The sequence below is a fragment of the Lacerta agilis genome, chromosome 14 (genome assembly GCF_009819535.1).
Source record: "Lacerta agilis isolate rLacAgi1 chromosome 14, rLacAgi1.pri, whole genome shotgun sequence".
NCBI lineage: Eukaryota > Metazoa > Chordata > Lepidosauria > Squamata > Lacertidae > Lacerta > Lacerta agilis.
The window spans coordinates 36,249,883-36,265,893 of NC_046325.1; the positions used below are offsets into that span (position 1 = coordinate 36,249,883).

A 16,011-nucleotide genomic window follows, 5' to 3' on the forward strand; every position below is an offset into this window, starting at 1 on the left:
CCTCCCTTCATCCCCATCTCCCCTCCCCTGGCCGCGCTGCCGCTGGGAGGATGCGCCGTGCTTCCGCCTCTGCCCCCCTCCCTTCTTCCTCCCCTCCCCTCCCCGCCTCCATCCATCCATCCATCCGCGGCAGCTCTTGCATGCCGAGCCCCTTCCCCTCTCTCTCGGCTCCACTCGTCGAGGGGGCGAAGGCGGATTCCTCCCCCCGCCCGCCTCCCCCTTTGCACTGCCGCGGCGGCGAAAGAGACGGAGCGGGGGGGTGGTGGTGGAGAGCGCGCGACAGCCGTGGCGAAGGAGGAAAGGCGAAAGGGAGGAGATGGTGAGCGGTTGCCATGGGGATGCGGCGCGGGTGGAAGAGGCGGGGGGGGGGAGAGAGAGAGAGAAGAGAGAGTTGGGTACCAGGGATGCAGGAATGGATGGACCGGGGATGGAGAGGATGCAGCAGAACCAGCGAGGCTCGCTTCTCGGCTCACCTCCTTCTTCGCCCCTTGCCTCCTCCATCGCCATCCAAGCATTGCACACACACACACACACACGCCACGGTTCGGGGTATATTACTTGCTTCTTCCTCATGCATCCTTTCCCCTGCGTACCCCCTTGAACTCCCAACCCTACACCGGTGGATAGCTGCAGCTCTCCTCCCCTCCAACCATCTCACATCCCACCTTATTATGCCCTCTCCCCAGCCTCTTTTCTATCGTCAGCCGAGCCCCCCTTCCCTCCACACACATTGGGCCTAGTTGCCTCTCATGCTTCCTTCACCCTGCTTCCTCCACATCCTTAAAGGGGGGGGGGTCGTCTAGACCCTGTGGTCCTCCTTCACCTACTGCCTCTTTTGCATCTCACTAACCTGATCCTCGGAAACCTTTGCATTAGTGAAATTCAGTGGTTCAGTTGGGTTGCTGTTCTGGTCCTGGCAGAGTGGAGACCTATGGGCTCCAAAAGAAATCCTGCCTCTCCCTGCCTGCCGGCCCCCACTCGCTTTCCCATCCCACTGACTTGTGACACAGGATGGAGGGGAGGGCATCGTGACCCTGCACAGAATATGGCTTGGCTTGCTTACTAGAGTGATACATTGCCTGCCTCGACAGGATTCAGATGGCATGGCAAACTGAGCACTAAGAAAACGTAGTGTGGCGTGAGTTACCTTGATGAGAGCCCAGTGGCACAATGGGCCAGTGTATCTTGCCGTTAACCAGAAGTTTGGTGGTTTGAGGCCCCCCCCCAGGGATTCCTGCATTGCGGGGATTGGACTAGATGCCTCTTGAGGTCCCTTCCAACTCTGCAATTCCATGATTCTGTGTCTCCTGCTCCCCATCCTCTGCAGTGCAAATCCTTTCTGTTTGTGCATTGTGGTCTGGTTTTGACTGGTGAATGGATGGTTCTGTTGCCTGGTGGGTGGACGTTGTTCTGAGTGGCCTTTGGGCCTCTCCTGACTCTATGGGGAGCCAGTGGTGTAGTGGCTAGAGAGCTGGCCTAGTGCCTGGGAGTCCAGAGTTCGAATCCCTACTTGGCCATGAAACTTGCTGTGTGAAAATAGAGTGGGGAATTGTGTACGCCACCTTCAGCTCCTTCGGAGGAAAGGTGGGCTACAAATTGTTATTATTATTCCTGCATTGCAGGGGATTGGACTAGATGACCCTTGGGGTGCCTTCTGACACTACAATTCTGTGATAAGTAGCAATAGTAACAAGGGATATGAGGGACCACCCCAGTTTCCCTGTCCATCTCCCCAGACCATCTTTGCATCACACCTTCCAGTTCTCCCTCTTTCCCAGTCTCTGATCTCAGCCTTGTAAATAAGCACTCGCCTGGTCTCTGTAGGGGACAAGGACTTGCATGCAGGCGAGTGAGCAAGCAGGCTGGTGGAGGAGGGGCAGATTGCTGTGTCCCACCTCGGCCTGAAATCCAAGAGCAGGCTGCAAGAGAAGAGAATCTGCACCCACCATAGAAGGATGGCGTTCTCTGCCCTTCTTCTGCCGGCCTGCAGCAGACTGGTGACTACAGGGCAAGTAACTTTTACAAAGCTATTCGCCTGGATAGCTCAGCTGGTTAGAGCGTTGTGCTGATAACGCCAAGGCTTCAGGTTTGATCCCCATATGGGACATCTGCATAGTCCTGCATTGCAGGGGGTTGGACTAGATGATTCTCAGGGTCTCTTCCAACTCTGTGATCCTATGGTGCTCTCAGCTTATTTTGCCTTTATGGCCCTTTGCCATGCCTTCAGTTTTTGACCTTTCTTGTATACACACTCACACACACACCTTCAACATTGGGTCCCATATCTGTCTTCGAAGTGGAGAAGTCCAGTGGAGAAGTTCCTGGGATCAGACTCCAGCTACAAAAAGGTCAGGGAGCAGGTGCTGGGGAACAGTTTAGCCGGAGAGTTCTGCTGCCAGCCAGAGTGGATAACACTGGCTCAGGTGGACAAAATAGTCGGAACTTCCTATGTTGAAAAGAGCTGGAGGAAACTCCTCTCTGGTCACCCTTGGATGGAGGTATCAGTGGTCAAGGAATGGAACTCAGGTTACAACACCCAGTCCTTGATAAAAGTGACAAGGGGTGTGTGAGGGATCCCACTCCCTCCCCTTTTGATTCTTCCCCAACCGTGACTCTCCCTAAGTTTCACTGTCCACTAGGATGAATCCTTCAGTGGTTATATGGGAGTGTCTCTGGGGTACCTCAGTGCTTTACGTTCGAAACAACTCTTGCCACCTTTGGGATCTCCCGCCCTGGGTTCCCAAACTACTGCAGCTTGCCTTCCCTTTTTGGCAACTGCGTGGCACCTTTGGCTTCCCTACCCAGTCCTCTGTATGCCAGGAAAATAAGCCACCCGTTCCCTCTATCACAGGAAACCCTTAGTGCTTTTCCCCTCAGCCACACCTCTTGAGGCACTGACGCACTGCCACAGTCAGCGAACGTTTAAGCACTTTTAACTTTATTAAGGTAACTTGAAAACATGGATGTCTTGAGTTATTACTGGTACAAATCTTCTTATATAATTCAGCTCAGTTATAATCTTTCCTGCATCCCGTTAGCAATGGTAATGACCTTTCCTCCCATTCCCCAAAGCCTAACCTCGCAGTTTCTCTTTCTAAACCTCCACACCCAACTGCCAAACCCCCAACTGCCTTTCCAGGTTGTTCCCCCTCCTTTTAGAATGCCAGGTAGCTCCGCCTCCCAGGGAACACCTACCTAACATGGGAGTGATAGGTTAACCCATGATGAACCAGGCCTTATTCCGCCACAGGGTGTAGTCGGGCATGAAAGCCAGGCCAGAGTAACTCCTGAGCTGGAGCATAACTGGTTTATTTATCACACATATTTCCTGAGCAGAGTGGTGGAACAAGAGGCTGCCCGGTCGTATCCTATCTGGACTGTGACCTCCTTTACCATAGCAAAGTGTGAGCATGATGCACTCTGTCCTAGCCCCCATTCCCTGTCCTCCTCAACAACCGTTTGAATTTGCAGCTGTCTTGTGACCGTGGTCCACAGGTGAAGGATGAAGTTTGTAAAATAAGTTGCCACGTGGAAAAAAAGAGGATAGAGTTAAGTGCCCTCGGCCCTACCTCTCATAATAATACTAGAATTTGGGGGTCATAGAATCATAGGAATATGCAGATGTCCCAAAGGGGGATCAAACCTGCTCCACGCTCTACCCAACTGAGCCATCCAGGGGTCACCCAACGAAATTGATTGGCAGGAGATGCAGAGAGCAGACAAAAGGAAGCGCTTCTTCACACAACTCGTAATTGATTTATAGAATAGGTTGCCAGACGATGTAGCGATAGCCGCTAGCTTAGATGGATTTTAAATACAATTAGGCAAGTTATCAGAGGGTCAGGCTACTAGTCGCATTGGCTGTTTGAAATACGTAGGTCAAGAGATGGGGAACCAGTGGCCCTGCAGGTGTTGTTGAGCTCCAACTCCCATCAGCCCCAGCCAGCATGGCCAATGGTCAAAGCTCCCAAGGTATGAACAACATATTAAAACAAAATAGGCAATAAAATGCAACAGTAAACAAAACAATGAATGTCAGCAACCCAGGAGGGCTAATGGAAAGAGTCCGCAAGCTAGAAGATTAGATGCTCTTACCAATCCTCCACCCCCCACACTTAGGGGGCTAGGAAATTGAACAATGAGAATTATTATTTTTTAAAAGCTTACATAACTTTGAAGAGTTAAGGGTGCTTTCACCACCCACTCATTCTAATTGTTCAGGGGTTCAGGGGGGGGCAAGCAGTCCATGTAAATAATTTCCCCCCCTGAAAAATTAGGAATACTTAAAATGTTTTAATTGTGGATGCTTTTAGTGACTTGATGGGATTGTTTTATTGTGTGTTTTTAATTATGTATGGGTTTTATAACTGATTTCAAACTTTTGAACTGCTTAGAAACTCTTTCAGCATGTTAGCAGTATATAAATAAGTATATAGAGGCCGCAAAATAAAGAGACTCCCAGCACCTTACTCCATGCTTTCCGGGCAAGTAGAGTCCTGCAAAAGCTCGTCTCGAATGAATGGAGCCCATGCCCTAACCCAAAAGGATGATAAATTTGTTTGTAACAGGATGGTCCAAAGAGATCTTCAAGGACCATCCATCCTGATGCCCTCGGGGTGAAAAGGGAAAGTCGCTTCTCGGGTACCAAGCTGCTACACAGTGCTAGAAACTCAGGTATATTAGCTAGGCACCAAATGGCCCCTTAAACCAAGGCTACAGTTGCCAAAATTGAATGTCTAGTTGCCATATTGGGGCAAGACGGCTCTAAAGTCTAGTTTTTTCAAACGATGGACTGACTTTGACTGGATTATTAGTTAAAGATCTGGCTAGTTTAGGCGACAACCTTGAGCTGGGTTATGAACTTTGAGAAGTTAAAGAAGAAAAGTCACTTGATCCAGGGACAGTCCACATATATATATTGGCCTATTCCAGGCACGTCCAACAGGTAGATCGTGATCTACTGGTAGATCACTAGATGTCTGTGGTAGATCACTGGTAGATCACTGCCCCCCCCCAAGAAGCTCAACAAGTTTGGCTCCCCCCAGAAAAGCTCAACATTTTTGCCCTGGATCCCTAAAAAACGTGGTTTTCTCCTAAAAAAGCTCAACAACTTCAACCTGAAACACCCCCCCCCCAAATGGGCCTTCCTCCTTCCTAAAAAAAGCTCAACAACTTCAACCTGAACCTCCCAAAAGGGGGTAGATCACTGCCAGTTTTTAACTCTGTGAGTAGATCGCTGTCTCTTGGAAGTTGGCCACCCCTGCTATTCTTATCTCTTTTTCTTATTGGTGACCCGGACCCTTCACAATGTGGGGATATTCTTCACAACTGTGAGCAGGGCAGTGGGGTGGGGTAAGTGAAGACAAGCAACAAGAATCAGCTGTAACATTGTTCACTGCTCCTGCTCAGACTGCACAGAAAAAGCATTTTGGTTCTTGAGATTCATTCCAATTCTGCAGATAAAATGTAACTGATGGAATTCTACAGGGTGGGGTATTGGCGTGTGAAAGGAGTCCAGATCTGATGATGGTGGAGATGTCAGGCGCCACCCTGGCACCCAGGCACCTTCACTTGGTCGCAAGTGGCCGACAGCCAGGTGCAAAATGTGCCTGGCACCTGGCTGGTTTTGAACACTGCTGCTACACCTTTGGTTGAGAGCCACAGCCTGTGAAGGCCAAAGGCTGATGGGAGTTGTAGTCTGGCAACACGGTGGGCCACACATTCTCCATCCCTCTTCTAAGGACAATACTAGCTCTCAGTACTAGCTGCTTGGGAAAAGCAGCGGTGGCAAACATCTGCTTTGATGCTGTGGGAGGCAGGATGCTGGCCTAGATAGAGGAAGGCCATAGCTCAGTGCTAGAGCATCTACTTTGCATGGAGAAGATCCCAGGTTTGATTCCCGGCATCCCGAGGTAGGGCTGAGGGAGACTTCTGCCAGAAAACCCTGGAGAGCCACTGTCAGTCAGTGTAGACAACACTAAGCTAGATGGACCAGTCATCTGACTCAGGATAAGGCCGCTTCTTGAGCTTTTGGCCTGACCCAGCATATTGCCTCTTCTGAATGGGAAGTGCTGCATTGATACTTCCCCAACTAGTGTTAGAAATTAGCCAGGCGCCAGGCGCATTTTGCAACTGGCAATGGTCCACTTGTGACTACGTGGGGATCTCTGGATGCCAGATTGGTGCCTGGCATCTCCACCTGGCTGGCCCCTCCGGCTTTCTTAAACAGGTAAGCAGAAGAGCTTATTGTTGCATTTATAGCCCATCTTTTTCTCCAAGGAATATGTACATGGTTCGCAGCCTCCCCCCAACCCTGCTAATCCCCACAACGACCCTGTGAGGTAGGCTAAGAGGCTGTGACTGACTCCAAGGTCACCCTGTGAGCTTCATGGCTGGGTAGGGATTTGAACCCTGATCTCCCAGGTCCTAGTCTGACACCCTAACCACTACACCACACTGACTTCCTAGAGCACTTCTGCTATGGGGCAGCTCTATAAATTAAGTAGGTAAATAAATAAATATGGGGAAAGCAAAATGTCACTTAGAGAAGGATCTGAAGCTTGAATTTGTTTTATTCTGGATTATTTGACTGGATGTTTTAATCCGTAGCAAAACTGCTTTGAGATTTTTTCCTTTAAAATATAAAGAGCTATAGAAATGAAATTAACGACAGCAACAGATATCAAACTCAATTGCAAAAAAGGTGTCTGAACATTCTGTTGTGGTGACTGCAACCTAGATTTAAGGTACTATTTGGTGGTTAGCTTATATATCTGAGTTTTTAACACATTGGTTCTAAGTCCCATCAGCCTCAGCCTGTATGCCCATGGGCTAGGAAAATGGGATTTGTAATCCAAGAGGTCATCAGGTTGGGGAAGGCTAGCCCTGGAGAGTCCTAAGCTATGAGCCTGTGATAATACCTGCTCAGAAACCCCAGGATTCTTTGGAGTGTCAGGGGGGCAGCGGCATCGCTATTAGTGGTATAAAACAGTTTTAATTCAACTCAACAGAGTTTATTTTGTATTGGCTGTGGGCCCTAACCTTAAGAAACCGAGAAACACTCAGATCCTTCATTGCAGATAAACACAACAACCCTTAAAAAACATTAGCACCAATTAAGGCATCAGTGAACAATCATCACACAGGTCAGCCGACAATCATTATGCAGTCCTAGTCTACAATCACTTGTACGAGTATTAGAGGTTAAATGTTGTCACGTTTTCCCAAAAGCCACCCATTGACTTGGTGAAAGCGTTATTTGAGTTTGCTAATAAATAGATACACGCTTGTAGTCTAGATAAGCCCCGGAGCTGCATGGAGCCTAAAATACAATATTAAGAATCCAGTTGGCTTGGGAGGGAGCATGTCTGGTCAGAATGAGGAATATAATTAAACCTATTTTATATATCTATATAAATACCTGTGGGAGGGTTGAAAGGACTTTGGAAAAAATAATAATGAAAGCATTTCATGATCTTGGGATATTTGAGAGAGAGAGAGAGAGAAACGGGCATTTCCCTCATTTTTTTTTGCAGCATAAATGATTTAGCATTTTTCTAGGCAGCCCCAAGGCGAAGGAACTGATACTTCATTTTGTACTGTGGGGTCTTCATAGGGAAAGGATCGTCCCCTTGCCTTGTGTTTCTCTTGGACAATTCTCGGAATTATCCTGAGCACCTTCTGCTGTGCAAGTCCTTATGGGAATCATAGAATCGTAGAATTTTAAGCGTCAAAAGGGAGCCTGAGGACCACCGCCCCTGCAATGCAGGAATACGCAGCTGTCTCAGAAGGGGATCGAACCTGCAACCTTGGCGTTATCAGCACCGTGTTCTAACCAACTGAGCTAACAAGAGAATGATTAAAGCACTCCCCAAAAGCGTGTAGGGCAGGAAAGCACACACAGGCCACACCTTTCCGCACCATATATGAAAATCAGCATCGTACCACTTCAAACGTGTATTGCTTCCCTCCTCCCAAAGAATCCTGGGAACTGTAGTTCGTTAAGGGCGCTGGGGGTTACTAGCAGACCCCTGTTCCCCTCACAGATCTACAATTCCCAGGCTGGTTTAACAATCAGCCCCTCTCCCCAGAGAACTCTTGGGATCGTAGTTTTGTCATTTCCCGCATTTTATGCACCCGGGAGCAAATGTGATCTTACCAATCTCCCATCGGACTCTCTTGTTTCGTAGCGTCGTAGAGTTTGAAGGGGTTTGGGGGGTCATCCATTTCACCCCCTGCTCAGTGCATGAACCTTAAATCGGGATGGGGCTGCAGTATACATTACAGACAGCCACACAGCCTTTGCTTAAACCCTCCCACAGTGGAGGGCCCATCTCCTACCCTGCAGACAAAGTAGCGCTTGCCATTAGAAATTTTCTGCCATGGTTTTGGATGCCACAGGGGGCTTTCACACATGGGCATGTGTGCGATGCATGTATACGAGTGTAGTTTCAACCTCTCCATTTGGGAATGAAGGAAGCAGCAAGAAAGAGGGGGAAGAAGCTAGGGGAGAGGGCATGAAGTACCGTATCTTTCGCTCCATAGGGCGCACCGGACCATAGTGCGCACCTCGTTTTTAGAGGAGGAAACATTTTTTCCCCTGGTTTTCCTCCTCTAAAAGCGCTGTTTTTTTGAGGATCAGCTCAAATTTGTGCAGCATTTTTGCAAAGGGAAAAGCCCTGTTTTTTGAGGATGAGCTCAAAGTTTTGCAGCTTTTTTTGCAAAGGGAAAAGCCCTGTTTTTTGAGGATCAGATTTGTGCAGCTTTTTTGCAAAGGGGGAAAAGCAAAGAGGAAAAGCCCCGTTTTAATGGGGTTCAACTCACATTTCTACAGCTTCTTAAGGAAAGGGAGCCGTTTCTACAGTTTCCAGACAGATAATCTAATCAGCCAGTCACATGTCCCTGGGGAAACAAACAACCTCCCTCTGCAGCACATTCAACAATGGAGGCCTGGGCAAGGGGGCGGGGCTGAAAGGGAGCCAGGGACTCTTATCTCTCTCCTGATCTCTTGCTGATCAGCTGCTGAGCGGGGTCCTTTCAACACCCCCTTTTCTCTTTGTAAAATAAAAAGCACGATCCTCTTTTGGCCCCTGGGCAATTCGGCTCCAGGGACCACCATTCGCTCCATAAGACGCCCAGATATTTCCCCTTACTTTTTAGGAGGAAAAAAGTGCGTCTTACGGAGTGAAAAATACGGTTGTTCACCAAGCCATTTTCAAGTGGTTCAGGAGGAGAAAAAGTTTGGGGAACCAGTGAGATAGATCATAGATGATTATTCCTCAGAAGCGCCTATAGATCTTTTACCAGTTTGTTGGTAATAGACGCCGAGGAACTGTTTATTCTCCCAGCCCTGGCCAGAGTCACAAATCCATTTACCATTGACCTGTGTTGATGATGTGATTGTGGTTGTTTCCAGAAAGGACAGAATCCAGAAAGGACAGAATTACAGCTAACCCTTCTTTCCACAAGGCAGCTTTGTGACTTTTGACATCTTTTCTCTGCCTCCCAAGGAGCTCATTGAGTTTCCACCATCTTATCTTTCACAACAGCCTTGCAAGGGAGGTTAGGCTAAGATTGGGTGTCTGGCCCAAGGATCGTGGCTGGAGCAGAAATTAGTAACAGGCGGCTCTCAGTGTGCATTTATTGGCGCTCTCAGTGGAGGGCCCTTTTCGGGGATGGTTCCCTAGGCGAGATGGATGGGAGGCTGCCTGCTCTGGATGGGGTCACACTTCCTCTGAAGGAGTAGGAATGCAGCTTGGGTGTCCTTGTAGAGCTGTTGCTGTTGCTTGAGGCTCAGGTGACCTCAGTGGTGTTGAGTGCCTTCCATCGGCTTTGGCTGGTGGCCCAACTGCACCCCTATCTGAACAGGGAGAGCCTGTTCTTCTTTTACCTATGCTTTGTTAATCTCTGCAGGTGGTGCTGTGGTGTAAACCACTGAGCCTAGGGCTTGCTGATCAGAAGGTCAGCGGTTCGAATCCCCACGATGGGGTGAGCTCCCGTTGTTCGGTCCCAGCTCCTGCCAACCTAGCAGTTCGAAAGCACATCAAAGTGCAAGTAGATAAATAGGTACCACTCCGGCAGGAAGGTAAATGGCATTTCTGTGTGCTGCTCTGGTTTCGCCAAAAGCGGCTTAGTCATGCTGGCCACGTGACCCAGAAAAGCTGTCTGCGGACAAACGTTGGCTCCCTCGGCCAGTAAAGCGAGATGAGCGCCGCAACCCCAGAGTCGTTCACGACTGGACTTAACTGTCAGGGGTCCTTTACTTTTACCTTTTTTAGGTTCAATTGCTGCAACCTGTTAAACATAGGGCTGCCTCTCAAGATGGTTAGGAAATGTCAACTGGTACAGAATTTGGCAGCTCGGTTACTCACTGGGGCAAGACGGTTTGAGCTTTTTACAGTGGAACCTTGGTTTTCGAACGTCTCCATTGACGAATGTTTCGGCTTTCGAATGCCAAAAATCTGGAAGTAACTGCTTTGGTTTCTGAATGTTTTTTGGAAGCCGAATGTGCCACGCGGCTTCCGTTTTGAGTTTCCCTATTGTATTGAGGCTTCTACTTTCAGTTTTTGAACGTTTCGGAAGTCGAACGGTCTTCTGGAAGGGATTACGTTCGAAAACCGAGATTCCACTGTACACTGATCCTGGCCTGACATCACTGGGCTGCCGATCAGTTTCTGGGCCCAATTCAAAGTTCTGGTTTTGACCTATAAAGCCATAAACAGCTCACGACCGCCACACCTCAAGGACCTCCTCTTCCCATAGGAACCGACCCAGACCCTGTGAACATCATCGAAGGCCCTTCTTCATGTGTCCATGAAAGGTCTGGAGAGGGTGGCAACATGAGAACAGGCCTTTTCCGCTGTGGCTCCCCATTTGTGGAATGCTCTCCCCAGGGAGGCTCGCCTGGCACCTTCATCACATATCTTTAGACAGGCGAAACTGTCTTTGTTGGAGGTTTATAACATCAGAGGTTGGAGGTCTATCTGTTGGGGTTGCTTTAGTTGCAATTATTGCGTGACAGGGGGTTGCACTAAATAACTCTTGGGGGTCCCTGTCCAAATCTACAGTTCTACGACTCTGTTAGAGGTCTTTTTTTTAAAGCAGACAAATCTTCTGCACGTGCTTGACTGCTGAGCTATATACCCCTCGAATAAGAAGAATTCTGTCTCTCGCAAAGTCTTCCTAGGTAGCGACTGGCCCATCTCACACTCAGCTGCTTGCCTCTGAATTGCTCCTTGCGACTAGGCCCCTGCGGCGGCTGCTCTTTGTCTGTTTGGCTTCCAGCTCAGTGTGGCTCCCCATCTCGGCGCTGGAACAGCACACGCGAAAGCAGGGCAGGGTGGCGAGGAGCGAGGCAGACGGGCGGCTAGACTTTGAATGAGCAGCATTAGAAGCAGATGACGCCTCGCGGACACCCACAACTACCTTGGTTTAACTTTAATCTGATTTAGTTAAACCGTCAGAAAGCTGTGTGTGCCGGCGCAATCCCTTTAGTAGCGGGGAGGGGACTCGCGTCGCTTTTGCCAGCATTGGTTGAGATTAAAAACTGATACAGCAACAAGGTTATAAATCCGATTACGGCACGCTCGGGCCGGATACGCCTGGCTGGAAGGCCTCTTTTTCTTCCGAAAGCTCTTCAGCTCGTCAACTTTCTGCTTGCAGGCAACTCGACGGAGCAGTGCAATGAGTTTATGAGCTGAACATAGACAGATCCTCACTATTTTCCAGGGACAGTCCCAGATTTACAGAAGCTGCCCCGGTTTCTGATTTGGTCCCGGATTGTCCCGCTTTCCCTTAGGGTGTCCCTATTTTCACCTGAGAAATGTTGGAGGGTATGGTAGGACATGCTCGTTTTCATTGGAGAAAGTCGGAGGGTATGGAGTTATGTGACCTCCGAGCCAAGGAGATAAAATAACTATACAGGCAGCCCTACTTAGGGGAAGGTTTTCATGTATGATGTTTTATCGGGTTTTTGGAGTTCTGTTGGGAGCCACCCAGAGTGGCTGGGGTATAAATTTACTACTACTACTACTACTACTACTACTTTAGCAGACATCTGAAGGCAGCCCTGTATAAGGAAGATTTTTTTAAAATGTTTAATGTTTTATTATGTTTTTATAAATGTTGGAAGCCACTCAAGAGTAGCCACCCAGTCGGATGGATGGGATAATGATAATGATGATGATTAATAATGATGATGATGATGATGATGATGACATCCATATTTTCTTTTCTTCTTTTTTCTTTAGGAGTTTTCCAAAATTTTAATGCATACATATTTCAATTACCTTTATCTGTCTTAATACCCCTGGACTTCCCACCCCATCCTTCCATGGCTTCTCAATTCCTCCTTGTTATGCTGCATATCCTCTATCTATTTTAATTATTTTCGTCAGAAAAATGTTGGAGGGTTATGCATATATAGGCTGCAGTTTGCATTTGTGTGCTTGGCACCATACGGAACATGGACACAATGCGGGCCATGAACAAAAGGCTCCTGGGAGATAGTGCACAGACCACAGGGCTCAGCGTGCACATTTTGTTTGGAGGATTTGCCCCAAGAGACCTTTGTCCCCTGTGGTAAAAGTACGCCATGCCACACTGACATTTGCCCATCAAGCTTGTTGCTGTCTGCACTGACGGGCAGCAGCTGTTTCCAGGGATTCAGATGCTTGAATCTTGAGAGCTTGTGCATGCAAAGTTCTGATTCCTCAGATCTGTTCAGCGCTCCTGTGAAAATGCAGGCAAGGGGCAAAGTATTATGGCCCTGGATACAGAATTTAGGATTCTGAGGAGCTTGATTTTAATTGTTTCAGACATTTCTTGTCCTCATGATTTGCAAATATATGCTTGAGTGTAAGATAGTCTTGAAATCTCAAGAGAGGCGCTTGAATGAAAATGGCAGTGACTCCTTAGTCTTCCCCACACCCCACAGCAAAATCAGCACATGTTAGGCACATTTTAGTGCGATGTCCAAACCCTAAACTGTGCTTAATCTTAATTGTGCCTAATTTCTCAAGTGTCACTGTGGTGTAGTGGTTAGAGCGCCGGAGTAGGACTTGGGAAACCCAGGTTCAGATCCCCATTCCGCCATGAAGCTCAGTGGGTGACCTTGGGCCAGTCACCGCCTCTCAGCCTACCTCTCAGGGTTGTTGTGAGGATAGAATGGGGCCTGTAGAAAAGGTGGGCTATAAAGGTAAAAACAAACCATGGTTTGTTTAAACAAGCCAGCTTCGTAACCTATGGTTTGCAGTTAGTTTGTTTGGAACAAGATTACCCATAATTTGTTGGTTTTGGACCTGCGGTTGGGGGGGGGGGGGAGAAAGTAAACGTTTTCAAAATACCTGCTTGTGGTCGTACCAGAAGAGGAGTGGGAAGCCTGCAGGGGAAGACATTCTCATTTCTGTTGTGCTAAACCGTGGTTATTATTTCTGAAATGCGCCAATATGTGGATAAGCAGATAGCAAAGGCACAGGACAGTGCTCAGGCATTCTGTGTATGTGCGCACACTATTTTTAAAGGAAAAATAGTTATTTTTTCACATCAGGCTTAGCTGAGAGTCTAGTCGGCAGCCCCCCCCCCCCCCCCCCGTGGAACACCCTCCCATCAGTTATCAAGGAAAGAAGTGACTATCTGACTTTCAGAAGACATCTGAAGGCAGCCCTGTATAGGGAAGTTTTTAATGTTTGATGTTTCACTGTGGTTTTATAATTTGTTGGAAGCTTCCCAGAATCGCTGAGGCAACCCAGTCAGATGGGCAGCATATTAATATTAGTAAATTGTTATTGTAAGAACTGAGTCAATCAAATAGCCTTGCTTTAAAATTTCCGACAGCAGCCATTTCTCAGTGCTAGAAAATGTTCAGAGACCAACGATTGGACCAGAGACCTTAGTGCCCTTGAGGTATCATCTCACCCCTTCAGTCTCTAAATTAGGCCCTTAGGAAGCCCACTGTTCCACCGTAACCTAATCATATCGAAAACATCATTTATAAGAATTGGTCTTTAGCAGATGCTGCAGCTGTGCTTCCCCTCACTCACTGCCAAGGAGGCTGAGAAGGTGCACTCTTAAACCAGCATAGCGCAGGAGACATGGCGGCTTTCGAATACGTGGTTAATCTGATTGCGATGGTTGACATTATTAGCATTATTATTGCCGTTCGGAAATTGTCACACTATATTGGTTTAAGAGGACGCTGGGTACAGTTTCAGCTGTGAGGCTCAGAAGCTCTGCAAGATGTGAAGAAGGAAGATGATTGATGGGACAAATTTGCCAAGAATTGATCTTTGACATTCAAGTGACCAGTATAATGGGAATATACAACCTTTTAGCATTTTTAATATCATTAAGCCATCTGTGTGCAAAACTTATCAACATGTAAGAGCTCTTCGCATGGTGCACCCATCTTTTTTTTGGGGGGGAGTGCTCAGGTCACACATGCAGAGCTTGCGTTTACGTATGCTGTACATGCATAAGTCTGTGTGCGCAGAGGCCGCAATATATGGAGATCAGCAACAGTATTCAGTTGGGTGGAGCTATTCTGTGGCATGGAGCTAAACGTCGTCACCTTTACATTGTACCTCTCTCATTTTTATCCTGCCTTTCCATCAAGGAGTGACGTGTGGGGTTCCTGCCATTTAACCTCGCAACAAGCCTGTGAAGTAGGTTAGAGAGGGAAGGAGGAGGAGAGAGAGAAAGAGAGAGTGTGTGTCTGGACCAAGGTCACCTAGTAAAGTTTTGTGGCTGACTGGAGATCTGAACCTGTTTCCCTAGGATGGGCCCAATACCCTGGTTCTCTTAATTTCTATAGTCCGAGGGGTAGTTTTCCAGATGTTATGGAGTACGACTTCCATCTTTCCTTACCACTGGCCATACTGCCTGAATCTCTTGAGAGTTGGGCACCTGGAAAACATCTGGTTGGCCATCTTTCTTAAAGCCAGCCCAGGGCATGACAATGTCTGTTTCCTCTTCCTCGCTCCTAGTGTTGTCCTTGTGGAACTCAGCAGGGAGGAGGAGGAGGAGGAGGAGGAGGACCAAACCAGAATTAGCCAACCTGTCATTGGCTCTGACTCTGCCTGTCATTAGTTCTGGCTCCACCCACTGTTGATCTCCCTGACTCCCACCCTACCAGTCCCCAATGGGCGGCTGCCACCATTGTGTTTAACTCCGGAGTCCAGATTTCATGTCCTTCAAACCTCTGCTGGATATCCTTGGGTGGCGCGTCAGCCGCAGTTCGGTGTGTTCTCTTTAGGGACTTCCTGGAGGAACTTCAGTTGGTTCTGTGGCAAAGTAGCTGGCAAACACATTATTTTGAAAGTTCTCAGTTTCAAAAACACATGTCAGGGTTTGTCAAGGTGGCCATTGCAAAATCAGTACCAGATGTGTTTTGCCAGCCATCATTTGCAGGTCTAGCTCTAGCTCTGAGGGGTTTTTGTTTTTTTTGTTTTGGCAAAGTGGGTCTCATCCTCAACCAGTGTCAAAGAGCTATCAGGTGAGCGCAGGTCATCCACAGGGCTGGAAAGAACATGAGGCACAAAATGCAACCAGCTTTTATTCACAGAGAGCAACAGCACAGCAGAGTTCCTCTGGCTCGTCTCAGATGACTTTTAGAAGACATTTGAAGGCAGCCCTGTGTTAGAGAAGTTTTTAATGTTTGATCACTTTTTTATTATTACTAATATTCTAGCCGGACACATTGCTGAAACTGATCACTGGCCCCACTTTCCCCCTCTAGCCTCTCTGAATCCCTCCTAAGCAGAAGAAGGCTGCATCGATGGGGATGGGTTCCTCCTCTGGGCCTGGTCTGGCCCGTTGCTCAGCAACATGTAGGACTCTCCCTGGGCAGCGAGTCAGAGGAGGAAGAGAGCCATCAGGACTGGGACTATCCAATTGCTGGGTAGGGCTTGCCGATCGGAAGGTCGGCGGTTCGAATTCCCACGACGGGGTGAGCTCCCGTTGCTCAGTCCCTGCTCCTGCCAACCTAGAAGTTCGAAAGCACATCAAAGTGCAAGT

General features: G+C 48.2%; 1 protein-coding gene across 3 annotated transcripts in view; it reads left to right on the forward strand.

Moving 5' to 3' along the window:
• Positions 1 to 16,011, forward strand: part of LRRC4B (leucine rich repeat containing 4B) — a 142,960-nt gene that overhangs the window by 78,879 nt on the left and 48,070 nt on the right. Inside the window, exon 1 of one of the 3 annotated variants that reach the window (XM_033169623.1) lies at positions 105 to 319. The exons of the other annotated variants lie outside the window; for them this stretch is intronic. The gene's annotated coding sequence lies outside the window, so the exon portion shown is untranslated. Of the gene's footprint in view, positions 1 to 104; positions 320 to 16,011 lie in introns of those variants that run through there. 3 annotated transcript variants of the gene reach the window in all.